The sequence below is a fragment of the Musca domestica genome, unplaced genomic scaffold (assembly GCF_030504385.1).
Source record: "Musca domestica strain aabys unplaced genomic scaffold, Musca_domestica.polishedcontigs.V.1.1 1, whole genome shotgun sequence".
In the NCBI taxonomy this organism is placed as follows: domain Eukaryota; kingdom Metazoa; phylum Arthropoda; class Insecta; order Diptera; family Muscidae; genus Musca; species Musca domestica.
This window is the reverse complement of record NW_026712114.1, coordinates 19265631-19276844: the sequence shown is the minus strand read 5'-3', so window position 1 is coordinate 19276844 and position 11214 is coordinate 19265631. Positions and strand designations below refer to the sequence as shown.

Sequence of the window (11214 nt, the reverse complement as noted above, 5' to 3'; positions counted from 1 at the left end):
ACTTAAAATAGGGACCTATCAAAATCTGAAATTGTAAATGTTATAAATAAATGAGGAACAATTGAGCATATCGTATCGTATCGCATATGTAATCCAAAACAAACTGTTACGAATTTATTTTAAATTTTGATTTTATATGAAGGACAATTTTTTTTTTCTTTTTTCCACATATTGTCTAAATGACAATCAAAAAAAAAAAAAAAAAAATAAGTGAACCTAAAATTTTCGTTGGAAAAAACATTAAAATTTTGCGACTTTCTAAACGGCATTGTGGTCAATCAAATAGATGACATGTCATAAATGTTAACCATGCTTAAAATGCCATTTAGGGGTTAATGGATACGACGAAGTCATTTCCAAGGCGTAATGACAATATTTTTCTATAAACTCATTAACGTCCCAAATCATCGGAAAAGTCACATCCTAATTTGTCTTCTCGGAACCACTGTTCGTTCGTCTGCAAAAAAAAAAAAAAAACAAGCAAGCAGAGAAATTACTCATTTCAAAATGGTCGTAAATTGAAAATTGACTTCTTGTCGTCAACGTGCACACATCATTATCATCACCAGGAGTAGCTGAACCCCGCTACACAGCTACAATTACGGCATTACAACAGGGCTGTACCCGGCGTTCAACCGCATCGAGTAATGCAACTGAAAAAGGACACAAATGGCTGCTGCAACAACAATAATGAGCTAAAATTGTACAATGCTTAGGGAAAAAAGGACACGCTACTGCACACGTTGGCTGTACCAAAGTGACAAGGGAATGCCATTCAACACTGAATTTGCCACCATCAGGTAGTCCGAGACTGGTCCGTCGTGTAACCTTCTTACATCACAAAGTCCCCGGCTGGGTGATGTGATGATGAAATACCCCGAAATTTAATTTAAGAGTCAAAACTATGTTAATGTCTGTCCGTCTGTCCGCTTGCCTTTGTCTTCCCAAGGGGCGAGAACAAAAGGCAACAGTGTAAAATTCTACGAATTTCATTAACAACAAAAGATGGCAAGGAGTAGAGCAACAACAACAACAAAATGCTCGCCACCACCAAAAAGGATCTTCTTTCTTTTCTCTTCGTTAGTAGTTTGTTGTTACAAAAGAATGTGAAAGATGATCCTTTTTTTCCAGGCTCTACACCAATCCTGCAACACCCAAAGCTAATGTTCTTGTTTTCCTTTGCCTTCTAAGTCACTAAGCAAAAGAATAAACACGCCAGGACGAGGAAAAGTAAGAAAAGCCGCTGTCTTCGGCATCACGAAAAGAGGGCGCTACCAAAATTTAACAAAACAATCAGCAGCGTGGTTAATGGAATTACGCGTTTGAACAATTGTTTTCACTCAATCGGCCAGCCAGCATTTTCACTTTCATTTCTAGGTTTTGACAGTGCACAGTGATTCAGAATTTTAATTTATTTTCTAAATGTTCTAACTTTAGAACGGATAAATATATTTTCTTAATTCTTTTCATAGTTGGATAGATAATTGGTTTATTCAATCCACCCAATTGCTGTGGATAAGTCGTATTTTTGTATTTTAATACCATATGCTAGGGTGGAGGACTTAGGCTCAGATGCCATATTTTTCGATATTAGATTTGAAATAAAACAAAAATAATTTTCCACTAGGTTATGAAAATTGTTTCGAGCATTATGGTTACAAGGAATGTTAAAAAAATTCTTATCAAAATCTTGATTTAATTCCAAATGTTTCTTTGGATGAAATCTACTTGCAGTTACTTGATCCTCTGTGAATATGTATCGGGATGTATCGGGACACTTCTACTTTCACCATACCAACAAATATAAGATTCGAAAAAACGAGATGTCTCGTAAAAATCTAAGGAAGGAATATTTTTATCAGAAATATTGTTAGTGCGGACACCGACAACATACGCCACGTGCTTCTGCTAACTTTCCTACAAAGCGTCAACATTTTGTAAAATCATAACTCATATAAAATTCCATATAATTTTACACGATTTGCACCGAACTTCTCACATCTCCATTTTCCATTAGCTGAGGGTATATTTCTATCGGGAAAACGGACTGACACTGTCTAACATATTTTTATACTCTCCACAATAGTATGGAGGGTATATTATGTTTGTCATTCCGTTTGTAACACCTCGAAATATACATTTTAGATTTAGCGATTTCCGTCTGTCTGAAGCTTCCTAACGAATTGAAGTAGGTTGATAACATTTTACTAGAATATATATCATGTCTGCAGGACTTTTGTTATTGAAAATTGGCCATGTAGGTATATCTCCCATATAACAGTATATCTCCATATTCGGTATTTTGATGATTTTAGCGACATTATTCACCGGAATTGTTTCAAATTTGGTATTTGAAGTTCGTAATAGATACCACAATAACTGTCGAAGGGAGTATCCGATGTGGTCCGAACTTGGTACATCGTAATGTTTTTGTCAAACCTAGATCAAGTTCGGAGATGGGCAATAATGGTCCACTTCTTCTGGTAACTCCCCACAAAAGGTTAAAATTTTCAAAAAATTTATTTTTTGCACAGAAAGAGGAACAGTAATCCGATTTTGCTCCAACTTTGCAAATCTTAATATTTGCGTCAATGCTAGGTCAAGTGTGAAAATGGACAATATCGGTCCACTCCATCAAGTACCTCCCCCACAAATGGTCAAAATTTTGAATAATTACAACTCTTATAAAATGTGATATAATAGTCCGATTGTCTTCAAATTTCACACATGCCAATATTTATGTTAACCCAAGGTCTGATGCTAAGATGGAATATATCGGTCCATTCCTTCTGGTAACTCCCCCACAAATGGTCGAAATTTTAAAATATATATATTTTTTGCACAGAAAGAGAAACGATAATCAGATTTTGCTTAAACTTTGCAAATCTTAATATTTGCGTCAATGCTAGGTCAAGTGTGAAAATGGACAATATCGGTCCACTCCATCAAGTACCTCCCCCACAAATGGTCAAAATTTTGAATAATTACAACTCTTATAAAATGTGATATAATAGTCCGATTGTCTTCAAATTTCACACATGCCAATATTTATGTTAACCCAAGGTCTGATGCTAAGATGGAATATATCGGTCCATTCCTTCTGGTAACTCCCCCACAAATGGTCGAAATTTTAAAATATATATATTTTTTGCACAGAAAGAGAAACGATAATCAGATTTTGCTTAAACTTTGCAAATCTTAATATTTGCGTAAGTACTAGGTCTGGTGTAAAAATTGATAATATCAGTCCACTCCTCCCCCACAAAAGTTCGAAATTTTCAATATCCATCAAGCTTTTAAAACACTAAATTAACATCCGATTTCATTCAGACTTGGCACATCTCAATATTTTCATAAACGCAAGATCTTTTATAAAGATGGTAGAGATCGGACCATTCGTTCTGGTACCTCCCACACAAAGGACCTAAGTTTCAATCAAAACAAGCAAAGAATCCGAAATAAACACCCGGTTCTCTTCATATTACACACGTCCCATTATTTCTACTAACTTAAGATCTGGTGTGAAGATGGGATATATCGGTTCACTCCTTCTGGTACCTCCCCCTCATAAGGTCAAAATTTTGAGTATCCATGAAGCTCATAAAACGCAAAATTAACATCCATGTAAGAGACTGATTGTGTTCAAAGTTCACATATCCCAATAATTTTATTAAGCCAAGGTCCGGTGCCAAGATAAAATACATCGGTCCACTCCTTCTGGTACCTCCCTCACAAAGGGTCAAAATTTTGAGTATCCATGAAGCTCGTAAAACGCAAAATTAACATCCGATTCTATTCAGACTTGGAGCTTTTCAATATTTTCATCAACACAAGATCTGTTATAAATATGGTAGAAATCAGTCCATTTTTTCTGGTACCTCCCCACATAGGGTTCAAGATTTTTAAAAACAAAATGCTCAAGGAATTCGAAAAAAAGCATCCAAATGCATCAATTCATCTCCTCAAATTTCCCACATACAGACATTATTTCTAACACAAGATCTGTTGTGAAGATGAACTACATCTGCCAACTTATAACTGTCATAACTTGCGGAACCAGTCGGCGATTCTTTACAACTTACTATATCTAAATATTTCTCTTAACCAGAATTCTGATATGAATAAGTAATTTTTCGGAATTTATGATTTCGCATAAAATTGGATACGAATGTTCGATTTCCTTCAAATTTTGCACATACCAATATATTTTATCTGTATTAGATGAAATATGAAAATGGAATACTTCGGACGCATATTTCCATTTTCCGGAAATGTGCACATATTTCATATAAAGTACCAGAAGTAGTCGATATAGTCCAAATCTGTCATGTTCATAACTCAAGGCTGGGGGTACACATTTATCGGCAAAACCGACTGATACTATTTTACTTGTTTTTTTTTTAATTTTCGAATTTGAATATTGTAATGGCTTATGACAAAAGTTGCATATGTAGGCCCCTAATATAACGGCTACATTCGGTATTTTATCAGAATTTTTTGACGGATTTTTTTTTTTTTTTTTGAAAATTGCCTAATTCATTCCAAATTGTGGAGGGTATTCAAAGTTCGGACTCACAGCTTTTTACTTGTTTTTTCTTCAAACTAGCGAAAATATGCGTTTTTAAGAACTCTCATTTTGGCATAATATTTCGCTAAATTAGTTCCAATATATTTACCCTCGAATTACAGAAATCTTTAAAATATGAGTGATGACAAAAACCACTGTGCAGCGCAGCTCCCTGACAGCCTTAACAAAAACATCTTTACATGGGGGGTCTTTTTCGGCGCAGATCCCAGAAACAATGGCAGGCTTCTTGCAATGCACCACCACCACACCACATAAGTCGAGGTAATTCAACACCTTGTTTTCCACAAAAACCATATGAGTACTCCAAAAGTACAGCTCATCTGCAAGTAGGCACATATATAGACGAATACATCTGTTCTCATATGCATATGAATATGGAGGAAAACATGGCAATGTTATTGTTTTTCTTTCCTTCCAAAAGATGTTTTTGGTTGTTGTTGTTGCTGGAAAATGCAAAAGGCTGTTACTATTTTTAGTTCACTTGAAGCATGCACTTAGGTACCCCATTTTTGTACGAATGCATCACACAAGGACCTTTGCAGTGCTCATAAGTCATTGCTAACCCCAAATTCATCATCGTCATCGCAGTGAAGAAGTCAGCTATTGAGCGAGTAAGTGTGTGGTGGTGTGTGTGTGCACCGTATGTGCCGTATTAATATGTTTGTACTTAACGGAAAATCGATTCGTTTTGGTGGGATATTTTCCCAATTTTAATATTTTCCGAAATATTACAACAGATTTAATCTTATTTATGTTATTTTAAATGATGCCATTCATAAGTGTTGTTTTCCTCCTGCTGGGGAGGGACAATCTCAAGTGCCAAACACCAGTACGTACGTATTGCCACCATGAGCCTTTGTTGACTTCGTGGTAGGAGTGTGTCGAAAAATGCCAAATCAGCATTTGAAGAAACGCAGTTTATGTAAGCTGGAATTCTTTGCAATGGGAAAAGTGAAAAGATGCAGATATGAGATCTTTTTTAGACCACTAGTATTTTACGTAATAATTATTTCGTGTGCCTTACTGATGATGGAAGCCAAAATAAGAATTCATCAAATGTTAAATTATTTTTCAAATTTGTATTTCACTGCTCTAAGAACATCGCAAGTGGAAACATTTTAGACTAATTTAAGACTAGAGCAATGAAATAACTTTCTGACAGACTGATAATCAAAGACCAGACGAAACGTCTGAAGTTAGAATCTTGACATTTTGTACGAAGACCAGTTTTGGCTTGTGATAAGGCTTGCTTTTTGGAAATTTGTACTAAAAAGGTGTGAAAGGTATTAGAAGGTACTAAAAATTAAAGACTTTGAATTGGACAATACGGAATGAGCTAGGATTTGGAATGAGAGTCACTCATGACGTGCAGGTTAGATGTACCAAAAGGTTTTTGGAAATTCAAACTTAGAGGTTACGAAAAGTTTTTAGCTGGTGCTAAACTTCTAAAATGGTACCATTTGCTATCATGCGAACGGGTAGAGGTAAAAACATGGAATTTGGTATGAAAGTGTAGGCTGGAAAGTAAGTTAGATATATGGAGGTGGTTTTTGAAATTGGTTACTAAGTGTGTGAACTGTACCAAATGGTTCTAAATTGGGAAAAGTTTGGTTTACAGTGAACGCATGAAGTTGGAATTTTGAAATTTTTTATTGGAGTCCCTGTTGACGGTATGTTTTGTGGTAATTTACTTGATTTGGAAATGTGTACTATAAGTGCATGAAAAGTATGAAAAGTACTATATTTGGCGCAATTTGGTATTAGGTAAACAGATTCGTTTTGTTGGGATAGTGCTTGAAATCTGAAAAATTGATATTAGGGTAGCTGTTCGTGTGTAGCCTGGTCATATGGAGATGGTTTCGGCATTGTGTACGATAATTGTACGAAAAGTACAGAATGGCACTATATTTGGTGTGAGGCTGGAATCCCGAAGTTTAATATTGAGGTCACTGTTGGTATTTGTGATTGAGCTATGGAGGAAGTTTTGAAAATGTTTATAAGGGTGAGATAAAAAAACTGCATCCAAATTCAGTCTGCTGTCATTTCTAAGCAACTCGTCCGACAGCTGATAAAATTATTCCAGTGACAGCTCATTATATTGTTTACGAGCGTACGAAAGCATTTTGATGAGAATTTTCAAGCGCGATGATAGTGCGATTTCTTTATATTTGGCTGGAAAACCACAAGTGGCTATCGTTAGAGCACTCCAGCATTTAAATGTGAATAAATCGTTTGTGTCTCGTACCATCGTTCGTTACCGCCATAACAACCGATGGTCGCTCTCCACTTGTATTAATCGACCGTGGCATCGGAATAAATGCCGAATATTATGGCGAAAATATTCTGGAGAGTGTATTAAAGCCTTGGTTACGCAAACATTTTGGCCGCAGACCTTCGACATTCCAACAGGACTCAGCACCATCGCACTCAGAACGTTCCACTCAAGAATGGTTACCAAATGAGATTCCTCGCTTCATTTCCAGCGCACAATGGCCACCAAAATCTCCGGATACCAATCCGTTTGATTATTGAATCTGGAGTATCTTGGAAAGCAAGGTTGGCATTAAAAAATACCAAAGTCTCGATCCCCTCAAGCAAGCGCTTCGCCGGGAATGGGCCAAAATAGAGCAGAGCAACATTCGGACAGCGTGTGACGGTTTCATTGGTCGTTTGAAGGCCATAATTCGTGCCAAAGGTGACCAATTCGAACAAATCTAAACTTATTCTAAAATTTGATGCTATTTCCGACATTTTGTTGCTTTCATTCAATAAAATTAAAAAAAAAAATAAAATTATGGCGTTTGACTTTGTTGTAGATTTTATTTATCTCACCCTGTATACTCTCCACCAGAATAATATTTGATACCAGGTATCAAATACAGCCCAGAAATAAGTGCCTGATTGTTGAAATTTTGTCGAGATCGGTTGGATTTGGATATGGCTCCCATATATATCTTTATCCCATATCGGGTTTATTGTTCACCAAATGGCTAATATCAGCCCAAATGAATTGAATCAATGCCGATTGAATTCATCGCAGAAACCGGTACTTCAAATTTGGTGAAAATCGGTTCAGATATAGCTCTAGCTCCCATAAATATGTTTCATCCAATTTGAAGTTTTAAGTCCCTCACATACGTAATATGCACTCCACAACAATGATCTTCGGTACCAGATATCAGATACAGCTCATAAATAAGTGCCTAAAATTTTCTTAAGTTCGGTTCTGATTTGCACTCAATCAATTAAAGGATATGGTCCTGTAAGAATGCCCATGGTTGCAATTTTGCTCATAAAAATCCGAACATTACCGAGGGAACTTCTGCAAAATAAACCAGTAATGAGAAATCAAAATTCCGGTGGTGCCGACTATATGATACTCTACACCACTATGCATATTTAGTATTTATATATGTAGTATAGCTCCCGTAACAAAATAATTTATTTCAAATAAATCATGCCACCTATCAATATTCGGCTTTAGACCAATTATAGTTTGGTTTCAGAGGGAACTAATATATGGGAGGCATATCCAGTTCGGAATCGATTTTTAATAAATTCGACAGAGATATTTTTACCTTTTATACCAAATAACATTGCTATAAAGTGCATGATATCACTTCGAAAAGGATTATGTTAAAAAATATATATAAGTTAACGGCTCACCCTAATAAACATCAAACTAAATATGCAAACCAACTAGTAAACATTCCCATCATTATGCTGCGCAAGCAGTCCGACAAATCAACAGGAATATGACACCAGGGCAGTCATCCGCCACAAACACGCGCACTAATACCAGCGCACCGCAAGTGATGACTCAGCGTAATAACGAGCACGACCAGGCTGCAGTATAATATTAGTTTTAAGTTGAAGTAATTCATAATTGTAAATCCAACAAGAGAGGTGCATAGCACCGCAACATAAATGTTAGTAACAAACTAAAGAAACACCATAGCAGTGTGAAATAAACTTTAACTTCTAACATTAACTGGCGCCCAACAACTACAAGGATCAACACATCCTAGAACCCAACAACCACAAGGATTAAAACATCCCAACAGCCGGTACGAGAACCGTTCCTGAGTAGGAGTACGAAAAGGATGTTACGTAAGAACTAGCGGACTACCGGGATATAAGGAAAATGATCAAATTATTATTAGTAAGTTATTATAAATTTAACAAAAGTAAAAAGAAGAAATGTTAAAATAAAATTAAACAAAATAAGGAATAACACAGAAAGTGAAAGTGTGAAATCTAATTTACAAAAATCATATTTGTGCTAGAATACGTTTAACAAAAATAACAAAGTAAGAAGAAAGAAATGTTAGAGTAAGGTAAAACAAAAATAAAGTGTGACATCTAAATTTACAAAAAAAATCATATTTGTGCGAAATTAACAAATGTAAGAAATATGAAATGTTAGATTAAGTTAAACAAAAAAATAGAGTGTGGCATCCAAATTTAAAGAGTCATATCCGTGCTGAAATAAGTTTTAAAGAAATTTTGATAATAGATTTGTGACGAGAACTAGGATTTGGTGTTTCTTTTTCTCCTTTTTTTCGAGTGGCCAATGCCGGAAGATTTAAACAACTTAATAACAAGGGTCGAAGCTATGAGTGTTTCAGGACAGACATCTTCGCCTTCTGGGGCAGCTCCCGTAAGGTTTAATCCCTTTACGGAAAGTCAGACTAATGAGGTAAAACGAATAATAAGTGAGACGGTGGCAAACCTTCTCAAACAGGGGGAGGATGTTACCGCCACTAAGATGTCGACATAGAAGGATCTGGGGATATCTCAGAAGGAGAGAGAATACCAGACATAGTGAAGACGTTAAGGGAATTCTCGGGCAAGCCAGGAGAATTTAGTTCGTGGAGGAAAGCTGTTGATAGGATCATGAACATTTATGAGTCACAAAGGGGAACAACCAAATACTTCACAATTCTACACACTGTTAGGCATAAAATTGTTGGTGAGGCCGACACGGCTTTGGAGTCTTATCGGACCCCATTAAATTGGAAAGCGATAAGAAAGTGTTTAGTGCTTCATTTTTCAGATAAGAGAGATATTTCGACCTTAGAGTATCAAATGACCGTCCTATCTCAGGGTGGGCAAACCATAACAGATTTTTACCAGAAGGTTTACCACCATTTGTCTTTGATTCTGGACAAGATTGATTGTCTGGATATAGGGAACGAGGCTTTGGATGTATTGACCCAAACATATAGGGACAAGGCTTTGGACACCTTTATTCGAGGACTTAATGGTAATCTTCCAAGCTTAATGAGTGTTACAAACCCGACAAGTTTGCCTCAGGCTCTAAATGCCTGTTTAAATTAGGTAATCTAGGTGTGCGTATTCAACACGCTACCGAGAAAGGATCTAGACCAAACAGGATCCCCCAAACTAACCCTCCTAGACATTTTTACCCACAGCTGACGATTGGTGATAGGAATTTTCAAGGTGACCAAAGGTACAGAGGCCCTACTCAATATCGTTATCGGAATTTCCGAAGTGGAGAACAACAATACGGAGGGCCGGCGAACTTTTCGAATCGACCTCCAGTAGTGAATAATTTTGGACACCCCCAATACGGAGGATACAGACCCCCACTTCCTCCTAAACCTGCTGTACCAATGGACGTGGATCAATCAATACAGACTAGGCAGGTAAACTATCAGAATAGGCCACAGTTGAGTAATGCTTTTAACAATGTTCAGCCTAACTTTAAGAGAAATAATTCAGGAAATATTCATCAGCCGCAAAAGCAGCAGAGAGTGTTTAATGTTGAGGCCCAAATACGTGAGGATGCAGAGCCGGATGAAATGAATGGTTCTGATGAACAGGAATATGAGGTTTCCTATGACGAAGCGTACGAGGAGGATCTAGACGATCAGTTGGCAATTGTAGATGACGTTAATTTTTTAGACTAGCTTCAACGTTGCCATACCTCCCTTTCAGAATGAAAAATGGCAACGAACTTAAATTTCTTATAGACACCGGTTCGAACAAAAATTATATTAATGGCAAATTTATTAGAAACCCTCTAAAGAACCAGAAACCTTTTCATGTTAAGTCCGTAGGCGGCATAGTTAGTATAGAGACCCATAGTTTTATTGACATTTTTAATTGCGGGATCGGAAAGTTAGAATTTTACATCCTTCCTGGTCTAGAGACCTTTGATGGGATAATAGGGAATGATACCCTGAAATCTTTGAATGCAGTGATTTACACTTGGAGATCCTATCTCACAATTCTGGATGGAAAGAAATTTCCTTTGAAAGAGCTGCAAATTGATGAGATTAATAACATGAATCTACGTTTAAATCATCTAAATCCCGAAGATGAAAAGGAAGTCAGGAATATTTTGGATGACCATCCAAACCTTTTTGCAGATCCCAATAAAAAACTCACTTATTCAACAATCGTACAAGCTGAAATTAATACGAGTAGTGATAGTCCAGTTTATTCAAAATCCTATCCGTATCCAATGGCACTGAAATCCGAAATTGACAAACAGATAGAAGAACTATTAAGGGACGGGATAATTCGCCCTTCCAGGTCCGCATATAATGCTCCAGTTTGGATAGTACCAAAAAAACCAGATGCTTCAGGTGTGAAAAAAT

General features: G+C 36.5%; 1 long non-coding RNA gene across 1 annotated transcript; it reads left to right on the top strand.

Moving 5' to 3' along the window:
- The first annotated feature begins 207 nt into the window (after positions 1-207).
- On the top strand, positions 208-1230 carry LOC131803041 (uncharacterized). Its single transcript, XR_009342458.1, has 2 exons — positions 208-800; positions 1132-1230. It is a non-coding gene; the product is annotated as an uncharacterized LOC131803041 (long non-coding RNA).
- The last annotated feature ends 9984 nt before the right edge of the window (positions 1231-11214 follow it).